Here is a 13294-nt window from a genome sequence, read left to right on the forward strand (position 1 = left end):
CCTCTGTCTCGTCTTTCCTCCAAGCTATACATGTTAAGATCCTTTAACCTTTCCTTGTAAGTTTTATGCTTTCATCCATGAACCAGTTTAGTAGCCCTTCTCTGAACTCTTTCTAAAGTATCAATATCCTTCTGGAGATATTGCGTACAATACTCCAAGTGAGGTCTCACCAGTGTTCTATACAATAGCATGAACACCTCCCTCTTTCTACTGCTAATACCTCTCCCTATACAACCAAGCATTCTGCTAGCATTTCTTGCTACTCTATTACACTGTCTGCATACTTTTAAGTCATCTGAAATAATCACCCCTAAATCCCTTTCCTCAGATGTTGAGGTTAGGACTCTATCAAATATTCTATACTCTTGCACATATCCACATTAAATGTCAGTTGCCACAGCTCTGACCAATTTTCTAGTTTACCTAAATCATTTGCTATTTGGTTTATCCCTCCTGGAACATCAACCCTGTTACATATTTTTGTATCATCAGCAAAAAGACATACCTTACCATCAAGACCTTCTGCAATATCACTAATAAAAATATTAAAGAAAATGGGCCCAAGTACAGATCCCTGAGGTACCCCGCTGGTAACAAGACCTTGCTTCGAATATACTCCATTGACTACAACCCTCTATTGCCTGTCACTCAGCCACTGCCTAACCCATTTAACATAGAGCATTTTGCTTCCATCTCTTCCACAGGTAAATGATGCAAATGCAACTGGCAATCCACTTGATCTAAAAGAAATCATGATTCATCAGACCAGGCAACCTTACTCCATACTAACATCAAAAGTGAAAGCACTTTTGGTAGTGGACAGGGGCCATCATGGGCACTCTGACTGGACTGTGGCTACTCAGCCCCATATGCATTGTGTGGTCTAACACAATTCTATCATGGCCAGCATTAGGTTTTTCAGAACTTTCAGTTACAGTAGCTCTTCTGTATGATTGGACCAGATGAGCTAGCCTTCGATCTCCATGTGCATCAATGAGCCGTTGGCACCCATGACCCTGGCACTTGTCTGCTTTTAGTAGGTATTAACCACTGCATACTGGGAACACCCCACAAGACTTTCTGTTACAGAGATGCCCTAACCCAGTCATCTCGCCATCACTATTTGGTACTTGTCAAAGTCACTCCAATTTTTTCGCTTGCCCATTTTCACTATTTTTAACAAAGAAAATTCAAGGACTGACTTTTCATTGACTGCCTAATACATTCAACCTTTTGTCAGATGCCATTGTAATGATATAATCAATGTTATTCACTTCATCTGTCAGTGGTTTTAATGTCGTGGCTGGTCAGTAAATATTATGTATATAATTTGTAGTACACTGTCTGGTCCTCTTGGTTTGTCTGATTTTTTTCCCAAGTCAGTTCTTCTGTACTGAAATTCTGCCGAGCAGAACAACCATATGGGCAAAATTCTGCCATCTGAAAAATCATTTTATTATTGGAAAAAATGGTCCAGCTGAACTGAATTTTCTCACTGTGCACAACTCTAGTCATTCTGTCATGATGTCATAATATGTGCAAAATCAGAAAGCACAAGAGGTCAGTTTAATAAATGGTTGCTTGGCAGCACTGCTATAGTCAAATCCATAATTGAGCAACTTTATGGGTTAGAATCTTTGAAGATCGCCTTGAAGACAGCAATGCCAGTAAAATAAAAGAAAAAGAAAAAGTGTTTTAAGAAATATTTTTTTTTATTTCTTTACCGTGGGACCATGTAACGTGAGACACTGAATACAAACTTTACTTATGAGGTGGGTTTGTAATCTTTTAAACAAAGTTCTTTAGGAATCTCCATTGGCATTGCTATGGGGTGGCTTTGAGGGCCGAAGCTCCGGATGTGGGTCTGTTCAGTTCCTGTCTCTACAGTTGATGGAGCAGGCAAAAGGACATCAGTGTTTTTGATTTTTAATTTTACATCACTCAGCTTCTTCTTGAATCAGTCTCCTATAAAAAGAAAGATGAGTAAGAGAGAGCTCCACCAAGCTACTTAAGGGGAGGTATACCTCCCAAGGGGCTGTTGCGAGGGGAACTTAACTTTGCTGTATGACCCTCTATAAATTAGGTGGTATTAGGGGATTACATTGAATACCTAGAGAGCATCAGCAGCTGATGTTCATGGGAACAGAGGAGAGGACACGCATAGAGAGGCAGGGATATGTCATGGATTATCCCCACCTCTCTGTTAGCGTGGGGGTCATCAGGTTTTTAATTTGGTATCAACCCCCAGATATTTCTTGCACCTAGAAATGTCCTGTGGATATCTATATAATTATAGTATTCAGCTATATATATATATATATATATATAGTTAAATAAAGTAAAGCAAGCTGCACTCACGGACTTTATGAATTCAAATGGTGTTTATTCCATCGAAGGTAGAAAAAAGAAGATCGACGTTTCGGTCCACACAGGGACCTTCCTCAAGATCAAGTGATAGGTATCACTTGATCTTGAGGAAGGTCCCTGTGTGGACCGAAACGTCGATCTTCTTTTTTCTACCTTCGATGGAATAAACACCATTTGAATTCATAAAGTCCGTGAGTGCAGCTTGCTTTACTTTATTTAACTACAATTTACCTCCCTGGAAGTTTGGCACCCGGCAGGCCTCTTAAGGCACAACTTTATACCTTGAGCGTGAGTGCTGAGAACTTTTGTATTTATATATATATATATATATATATATATTTTTTTTTTTTTTAAACAGTCCTCAGTCCCCTGTACATCTATTTTGTCAGCATTGATACATAACGTAATCTGTAATCTTTCTTTATCAGATTATGCCAGATGAGAGAAAAGCCTTATTGAAATGCATATGAGCTGTATCATACATGAGAAGACCACTAGGTCCATGCTGCATGTTGCAGAGATCTTTTGAAACAATGCCTCTGCTCTACAATATATATCACACCAATGAGAAGGTAAAAAGTATAAATAGTGTATGACCTGGGACAGGAACTCTCAGAGTGAGTACAAGAGGGAAACATCAGTACCTGCACCTGACAGATGCTGCTGACAAACAGCATAGCAGCAACAGCAAAAGTCCTGGCTCTGCTGGTATTATAGATCCCAAGACAGAATGTTAGCAATTGCCTTCTGGAAGAGAATGACAGGCTTGTGTATTAGTGTAACAATATTTTATTCTTTGCCTGGTGTAGGGAAACCCCCTATCTCCAGTCTTTCCACAAACTAAACAGTGACAGTCATTCTGTCCCAAAAGTAAGCAAAAAAAAAAAAATGAATAACATTTTTTTTCTTAAAAAAAAATATAACATGCTATCCATTCTGCTACCTTAGTGCATTTTTTTTTTAGTTATACCAGGTAAGCCAGGTACCCCTGCCCCGGCATTAGTAAAAGCTGCATGGAGCTGGGAAATCAGCTTTTACTGATGCCGGCAGAAAATAACTGGTGCCCACAGATGGGGTTCCACTCCAGCTATCTCAAGTTAAGGCAAGGGAGGCTGGGGGGACCTTACTGTGAAACATCTCCACCCCTAAACACCGGACATTATTTAGATGGACAAAATATGGTGAAAATGACCTAATCACAACTGTATTGGCAATTCTCATATTTACTAGACAGTGTGTGGGTTAATTATTTGGTACCTGACCAAAACTTGCTAGTCATCCATCACATTAAATAGTTAAAGGAAAAATACATTAATAAATAAAAAGTCCAAGACCCCATATTAAGCCTATCTACTCTATGGACAGCCATTGAATCCAGTTCTAAACATAATGGTCACTGGGTGAGGGACTTTTGAATTAATAATGGGGGGGGGGGGATGTGGACAGTAATCCCTTGATGCCACCAATGGCCAGCAGGTGTGGGCTATTTAATAAAATAAATGGGGAGACATCTTAATGTCCTTCCTATCCCCACCCATGGTCAGCGTGTTTTAAAGTGAGGACCTAATGTCTTCCCCCAGACCTCCACCCCTGGAAGCCTGTGTAATTTTGTAATAATATAATTTTTAGGGTGAGGACCTAGTGTCCCCTCCTACACCCCACCCATGAGTGGGGGCTTAAATTAACCAAACAAGGGGAGGTGGACAAGATATTGAAAACAATACACACGCAACATTGTTGTTTAGCAATTTATTCCATGTGCAAGCTGTATATGCTGTGTTCAAAGTAAACTATTCATGTTATTTTCCATGAAGACATATCTGTTCTGTTCTTTTATTTTATATATTTTGCTACGTAACCTATAGTGGAGGAGTAAAAAAGAAAAGTGTATAACGCGCCTAAAGATTAGTATATACAAAAATATACATACATATATTTGACAAATATATCTGAAGTAGATGGTAAACACAAATTAAAAATAAATAAAAGGTAATATTGCAATACAGTAAATCAATCCAAAAAAAGAATGAATATAGCTATACACAGTCCACTCACATTAGAATGAGCTATGACAGAGCTCGGCTGTAATGCGCTTGGACGGTACAATCCCCGTCTCAGGATATGTGGTTATGGTAGGTTATGGTCCAGATGTTTCCAAAGTGCAATAGTGTTGTTGTTATGGAGAGAGAAAATATAGCAACAAATGGTGAAGTAAGTACTAGTAATTGGATAAAAATAAATAGTAATGTACTTACAATTGCTAGAGCATAAAGCCTGCTCTAGTGTAAACAGCTTGGGTGGTATAATCCCCACCAAGGATGTACAGGATCCAGGGAGTAAATAAAAGTAGTTGAAATATAAAAGTAATCTATAAAAAGTGCTTTAATATATAACAAACAAGTATAAAATCATAACAAGTAAGACTTTTACTTTTTACTTCATACTTGTTATGATTTTATACTTGTTTGTTATATATTAAAGTACTTTTTATAGATTACTTTTATATTTCAACTACTTTTATTTACTCCCTGGATCCTGTACATCCTTGGTGGGGATTATACCACCCAAGCTGTTTACACTAGAGCAGGCTTTATGCTCTCAATAGATAGAGGATTCCGGATACAGTTAATATACAGACCCCCAGGTGATGGAAAGAGATTTCTTCAGGAACTCTCAGACCTTTTGGCTGGCCTAATCCTTGAACACCCCAGATGGCTTATATTGGGAGACTTCAACACTTGAATTGATGACAGCCTATCCCTGCTTGGGCAGGATCTCCTCAGCTTGATGAGTGCACTCAGCTTCACACAAATTGTTGCCACCTCCACCCACAGAAAATGTCATACACTTAATCTAGTATTCCAGTCTAGACTAGAAGTGTCACCAGTAACTGTATATCCAGTTGTTTGGTCAGACCACCACTCCATTCACTTCTCAATCTTATCACAATCAGCAAGACTCCAACCTCAGAACCTGGTCAAACACCGATCATTAAAAGGGGTAACACCATTGGATGTAACATTCCATATGAATCTAAGTGCACTAATGGGCACCTGTGAAAACCCCAGCTCCTTTGTCCGACTCTACAACAAAACCATGAGAGATACCCTAGAAAGCATTGCACCAACACGCATACGCCCTGTCAAAACCCACAACAATGCACCATGGTTTGATAGCACCATCAGAGAAATTAACAGAAATTAACAGGAGAGAAAGTGGCGCAGGACACATGATCCTGAGGATAAAACTGCTCTTACCAAACATCTAAACAAATATCAATTCAAGATAACTCAGAAAAAAATCTTAATTTTTATCACGTAAAATTGCACTCTCTCACAATAGACCCAGGCAACTGTTTCGCACAGTAGAAAGGCTCTGCAAACCAGCATGCATGCATATCCCCACCAACTTTTCTCAAGATAAGTGTGAAGCATTAGCGATCTTCTTCAGAGACAAGATTTCCTCAATCCGAGCCTTTATCACAGCAGGCAAAAAAGTTACACACCAGAACCACTACAAATGGAATGCTAGATTGCCTCAGTTTATAGTCCACTTTTACAAATGTGGATATAAAGGGAGTTAAAAGAACCATGCAAAAGTTACACCCTACTACATGTGACTTAGACCCTGCTCCAACTCAGCTGAAATCTGCATGTATTGAAACACTCGCCCCAGCTCTCACAAAAATAGTGCAGTGTTCACTAAAACCTGGAGACTTCCCAGATCCTCTAAAAGAAGCTGTGGTAAAACCACTCCTAAAGAAACCTTTATTAGACCCAGACTACATGCCTAATTACAGACCAGTATCCACCCTTCCATTTCTGGGGAAAATAATTGAAAAGGTAGTGGCAACTCAACTGCAGGCCCATCTATTGAGCTTGAACATCTTTGATCTTTTCCAGTCAGGTTCCATATGCACAGCGCTAGTCCGAGTGCTAAATGATCTCTTATATTTTATAAATGATGGTGAACATATTTATAAAATATAAATATATAAAATTGGCTTGCTAACCTTTAAAGCAATAAGCAATCAAGACCAACAGTACCTGAAAGAGCTCCTGACACCCTACATTCCATCCAGTTCACTTCGGTCAGCCAACAAATCCTGCAGTCGACTGCAGCTGGTGCTCACTGAGTGCAACCTCTGCCAGTGTCAAGAATAAAGACGGACTCAGGTTCCAGGGCATTCAGCCACGCTGCTCCTACCTTCTGGAACTATTTACCATGTGCAATCAGAGAGGTACCATCCTTACAGACTTTTTAAAAAAAGCCCACCTCTTCCATCAGGCATTCAATCAGCTCATCTGACCATCAGAAGCTTCGATCTATCTATGTCTTTATGTTTGTATACTTGTAAAGTGCTTTGAGTCTCACAGGGAGAAAAGTGCTATAACAATTGCAAATTATTATTAGATTATTATTATTATTAATATCCAAATAACCAGCCATTTACTGGACACCCAAAATTATGGTTTGCCCATGAACCGGTGGTAATATATTATGTCTGGACTCAACCTTCAACATTGCACTGTAGAGAGCACCAGATGGATTTTTTTCCCCCCCATGTAAATGGGTAGACATTAGGCTGTTAGAGTAGGACCTGTCAAAGATGGGGTACATTGACGTTATGGCAGGCTTATGCAATGTATGATCATATACTATAACAAAACCCCCATTATTTTTGCCTAGATTATGTGTTTAAAAAAAAAAAAACTAATAACATTTGTGAGCTTTAAAGTTGCTGTTTAGTGGATGAGTGAGTGCGCTGGATCTTGTGTATTGTATGAATTGGCCCCAGCATCACCCCTTTTCTGCATATTCAGGTAAGTGGTGAGTGCATCCCCCCGGTTGTGTATATATATATATATATACATATATATATATATATATAAAATATATAATTGCTATTATCTATGTAATATATGTTTAATATATTGTGACACCTCCTTACATTAAAAAGAATATAATCACAAATATTGAACCATACAACAGAAATGAAGAATAAATGTTTTAAGTACAATTGATATGTGACTATGAGAATCCTTTTAAATATTTTGCTAATTTATATTTCATCCATTTGCTAGAGTGCATCCGTCCGAAGAGAGGCTGGGGTTTTCAGACTTTATTCCAAGAGACACGTGAATCCAGTGGAAAGAATATATATGCCTTTCTGGAGCCAGACTAATAGGTTGGTACTTAATGTCAGCACACTGAGGTTGAAATACCTTGACAGACCGGTAAAGGAATGCTATCCTCTGGTGTTATGTATTGCTATTACAGCCTGTGCTTCAACAAAGACCGTACAAAGGGGGTAACATGGAATTTTAACCCCCCGACTGGCAGAAGGGTCCAGTAAAGCAAGAACTCATCAAATAATGCCATCTGTTCTTCCAACTGTATAAGCAGCACTTTCCCAATGCTGAACTATAATGAGGAGTACTAATTAACACATCCTGCATTGCTGGATTAGACAAATCCATGCAGATTAACCAATTCAATTATTTTTCAGCTAGCAAAATAAATGTGGTTTTCCTAAAAATGTTCTAAAAAAAAAGAAGAAAGAAAAAGAAAAAAAGAGAAAAAAATACATTATTCACTTTTATTCTCCTGACCCGTCTTCCTTCCTGCTCCTAGTTATTACATGTGCGTTCAATCCCTGTGCCTTTCTGTGGGCGTTGTTTTGATGCAGCAGTTACATAATATTCGGTGGGTGTCATATTTCACATTATAGCGACCACTAACACCCAGGAGACATGTCCTCAAATGATACTGTATGGCTGGCTGTGTGAAAAACCTATCTATCTCCCCTGTCTCCTAGAGACTAAGAAAAAAATGCAACCTTCCAATTTTAACATCTCTTCCCCCCCCCCCCCCCCCACCCCCTTCCCCTTTCTAATAGACAGTAAAACTGATTTCCATTCTTTTGCTTGGCAGAACATACGATGCGGCAGCCAATCAGGGGAAACAGGAGCACACACGTCAAGGAGGTTTTTGTTTTTTTTTCGCTGTCTTCTTGCACAGTCGACTGCAGCTGGTGCTCACTGAGTGCAACCTCCATTAAGAGAAGTTCTATTGATTCGCACTGCAGCATCTCAGCTTCAGACAGGGCGAGATGGGAGAGAGAGAGACAGGGAGAGAGAGAGAAAGAGAGAGAGAGAGAGAGATATTCTGAACGCTGCTAAGGGTTTAGAGGGATCTTATATTCTGTTCATCAAGAGCACCTCTTGCATTTCTAGATAACATAGGAGGGGTGGTAGGAAAATTTGCACAGTAATTGTTGGAAAAGCAAAATTAAATCAATAATATTGTATGTAGGTTTAACCACTGCATCCTAGGCTAAGAGGTTTAAACTATATGGTAAATATCAGGATTGCTTTCTGTTTTGTTTTGTTTTATGTTTTTTTTTTATTTTTATTAAAATGATCTAATTGCTGTTTGTTGTAATAATGCTTTGTAAATGCACTTCTATATATAGTATTTTAGTTATCTGGGTGTGAATATTTCTTGCATACAGAACAATAAAACATATATATGCTTGGAAAAAATAACCCTAGATCTATTTATTTTAGTATTCCTTTTGAAACTGTACACCTTTGTTAAATGTTTCCCAAACCTTGTCCGTATTACATGTATTGTATTCTGTATGCACTTGTCTGTTGATCTATTGAGATCCCTTTGTATTATAAGTACAATGTGTTTCTGATCATAGTTTAGACAGGGTCTGCATGCCAGTTTGACAGTATGTGTCTGTGTCTGTTTTGTTTATAAACTGTGTATATAGGTTTGTTTGTAGATATCCATGATGATATATTTCACATACATTTTGGTGGATGAATATATATATTTTGTGTATCATTCACAAAATTGATTATATATGTTTGTGTGAATAAATCTTTTGTTTACACATGTGCATGCATGTGCAATAGTCTGTGTGTCTGCCTGTATTTATTTTCCTTTCTTTCTTTCTTTCTTTCTTTCTTTCTTTCTTTCTTTCTTTCTTTCTTTCTTTCTTTCTTTTATTCTGTCTGTCCATCTATCAATTTTCTATCTGTCTGCCCATCCAATTACTGTCTGTCTATCTATCTATTCATCTATTCTTCTGTCTGTCCATCTGTCTGTCTATTTATCTATCTGTCTGTCCGTCCATCCAATCACTATCTGTCTGTCTATCTATTTATCTGTCTGTCTCTCCATCAAATCACTATCTGTCTGTCTATCTGTCTATCTATCTGTCCATCCAATCACTATCTGTCTGTCTGTCTATCTATCTATCTGTCCGTCCAATCACTATCTGTCTGTCTGTCTATCTATCTATCTGTCCGTCCAATCACTGTCTGTCTGTCTGTCTATCTATCTATCTGTCTCTGTCTGTCTGACCATATACACATACATGCACAGTACTGACTACAGTGACTTAACTGGGCTGTGGTTACTGTATTTCATTAATGAGCTGAGATATCACTAAAATTAAGGAAAAACAACGCTAGCACTGTAGGTTAGTAACAAATGTCTAGGCGTCAAGCCATTATTAGCAGAGGCTATATTGAGCATGCTTGCCAGACAAGCAGCAAGGATGAGCTTTAGTTCCGCCCAGACATGTGCCCTGCCATTTTCATTTTAATCAGTCTGCTCAGGATGGCTGCTGATTCCTTTTGCAGGACAGCCCCCTGGGAACCTAGGTGGATGTTTGAGGGTAGCTACTGCCGCCTCAATGCAGCATTCCACATCAGATAGAGAGAGAGAGGAATAGAGGGAGAGAGGGAGAGTGGGAGAGAGGGAGAGAGGGAGAGAAGGATAGTATAGAGAGCGAATAGGCAGTCAATGGAGCAGACTGCAGACTGCAGACTCAGGGCAGAATGCTCTAATTACACAATGTATCCCTTTTTATTAAAAAAAGGGCAGCAGAACATCCCTCTGCATCAGATTACACACAAAAACTCATACATACCCATACATGTCTGGATGAAGCATGTTTGTAAGTGTATGAACAAGAGCTGACAATCTATTTTTTTTTAGTATAATGCTTCTACAGAGATAATACAGAAGGACACATTGTTGCTGAAATAGCTTTACACATATAATACATCTATTAAATGCAAATGAACACAATCTCGTTACATTTCTACCTACTGAAAGCACAGCAGGTTAAAAGACAGAAAAATCCCCCACCCCCGTAGTCGTTCCCCCACCCCCTTCGTGCAACCTGGAAATATATCACATTTAAGGGGCAGACATAACAAATAACTGGTTGGGGTGGTATACCTGATTTAGCAGGAGACTTTGATTCCTAGGACTGACAACCTTATTATGCACCAAGCTTATTATTGATATTATTTTGCTCTCCGTTGCCATGGCCACCTTGTGAGAGACATTCAATTTTCTCTCTTCCATCATCATTATCCATGAGGCCATCTGTTGTGGAAAATGAATTCAGCCTCATTTGCATGACTGATAAGCTATTTTTTTTTTATCTATTTAACAGAAGGTCATATGCCGGGGATTTAGAGCTGGTGAAAAAAAAAATTGAGAAAAAAAAAAAAACATATCGAGAGGATGAGTGGGAGTGCGTGCATTAGAGGATGTATGTGAAAGTAAAGCAGATCCCTCAGGCCTGCCTGCCTATCGTACTGCATTTGTCATTCCTTGCAGGGCGACATTTTTCCCTTAAGCTTCTGCACAGTAAAAGGAGAGACACACACACAGAAAGAAACAGGGAGAGAGAGAGAGAAAGAGAGAGAGAGATATTATCCCTTGGAAGCTGATTTTTTTTATTTCTCCATATTGGTGGGTGCAATTTTATTCTTCTATCACGGAATACGGGTTCTTTATTGATATTTCTTTGGAGGAAAATAAAAAACAAAAACCAACATGAATATTCCTATGGTATGCTGATTCACACTATCTGCCTGATCCAGATATTGAAAAGGCTTTTAGATGGTGTTTTATTCTTGTGGATGGAATGTATGTAACTTTTAAGTTAGCATTTTTTGCATGTTGCTGTATACTTTGATAGCATTTGACTCGTACAGGCAAGCATGCTTTGACTTTGAGGCAAGCAGTTTTTCTAATTTAATGTGTGGTAGAGACCTGAACTTTCATATTGCATTGAAGTAGGGTTGCAGGACTGCACTTTGCTTAAATTAAGAGTGTGGGGGGAGGGAAGGGGGGTGAGGGGGAGAGCGTTAATCTGCAAGCATTCTGCTATTAAGTTTCCTCTGTAAAAAACTATTTACAAATATATATATTATTTTTCTTAATAATTTTTTTCTTTGTTTTTGTAAATCTCCTATTTCTAAAAAATTCACAATATGCAAAGAATTGTCTGTTAACAGCCACTTTGATTTGCTTTTACACTAGAAATGCTTTAATTATGAAATTGCACTTTTTAATGGCATAAACCTCTGACAATCAAAAGTGTCCTTACTTGATGTGCAAATTGAACATAGCAAATAAATATGTTTAATCATCCGGATGGGGCGGATTTCAAAGTTAAACAGGCACAATTCACCAATTTATTCTTTTAAACGCCTTTATGTGCAATTATTTTAGGTTTTATATATGTAGTATTTGAACTATTGTATAATGACGTTGATTATTATTATTTATTTTTTTACTCTGTTAAGTATAAGATACATTTTTACATGTCACAAAGTCTCTGTTAAATACATGATCCCCCTCCTTAAAAAAAAACAAAACAAAAGTTAATTACCAAGCTAAGATTCCTCCTTACCACCCTGACATTTGACTGCTGCTAATTCACTGATTAATCTCATTAATGTGATTATAGTTGGATTTGGACTTGGCTGCCATTGTTCTGTAGACACTGCTATTCAGTGTTCAGTGCTTGCCACCTCTCTGCTTTGCTGTGTTTTTTTGCTTCTAGTCTGGTATATTAGCCTGCTGTTCAGCTACCTTGACTCTTTCACTTCAGCACTAGGAGCTGTTCATTTCTAATAGCAATGCAACACTGTGTTCAGACTCATGCTACTGACTTTTAATGCATTTTGAAGTCTAAAGCCAGTAACTCACTGAAATCATTTGCTTTAAGAAGGGAACTTTGCTACATTTTCAACTGATACTCCATCGTTCTAATTTATTTTACACCTATTTTCGTCACACTGGATATATACAGACTGTAGTTAAGGAAAAAAATCCATTATAGAAGCATTACAACTGTACACAACATAAGGTGAGACTCACGAATGTGCCTGTCTGATCACTTTTTAGGATCATGTTTCATATGTTTGTTATAGGCTATTAACACTTTTCACAACAATATGTTGTGAAATAATTGCTTATTATTCATTTATCCAGCCAGCTTAACTTGGATGTCACTGTACTTAAAAAGGGCACTATTCAGTTTATTGTGTTACTAGAGAGATCTAATCAGAATAACTTTTCAAACTTCGACTTTCTGATCTTTCACCTTAATTACTAAACTAAAGAATTAACGTAGACATACATAGACATAGACATAGACAATGGACAGCAGGCTGTAGCACTGATTAAAATATGACACTAATAAACGGAACACATGTTTACTTAAAAAAAAAAAAGTTTTACTGATGTGACATAATTTATAATCATTTAAAAATAGACAATTTGTTCCATAAATGATATCCCATTTACAGTACGATAGGAGGCAGGCTATTATTTCAGAATCATTTTAAATTTAAACCATTTATAATTAATAAATGATTAGGAATACCAAAACTATTTAAATTAATCTAACATGTTTTTTTGCTTAACACTAGAATCCAGTATATGAAATATACTAGTCAAATATATATATATTAAAGTAAATTACTAATTTAAGGCCATAGTAGCCACACTAAAAACATAGCTGACATAGAGATTTTTTAAATTGACTTTGAATTCTTACTTTAGAAAAATAACACTCTGTTGTATTGTTTACCAGTGAAAATGT

The 13294-nt window shown here is 37.7% G+C and overlaps 1 protein-coding gene across 2 annotated transcripts in view; it reads left to right on the top strand.

Annotated features, from left to right (window-relative positions):
• Positions 1-11117: 11117 nt before the first annotated feature.
• The window catches only part of MYT1L (myelin transcription factor 1 like), a 451096-nt gene continuing 448919 nt past the window's right edge, over positions 11118-13294 (top strand). The window contains exon 1 of one of the 2 annotated variants that reach the window (XM_063442204.1): positions 11118-11151. The gene's annotated coding sequence lies outside the window, so the exon portion shown is untranslated. Of the gene's footprint in view, positions 11152-12500; positions 12557-13294 lie in introns of those variants that run through there. The other variant, XM_063442202.1, reaches the window with a different exon arrangement.

This window comes from Pelobates fuscus, chromosome 2, assembly GCF_036172605.1.
Source record: "Pelobates fuscus isolate aPelFus1 chromosome 2, aPelFus1.pri, whole genome shotgun sequence".
Taxonomy (NCBI): Eukaryota; Metazoa; Chordata; class Amphibia; order Anura; family Pelobatidae; genus Pelobates; species Pelobates fuscus.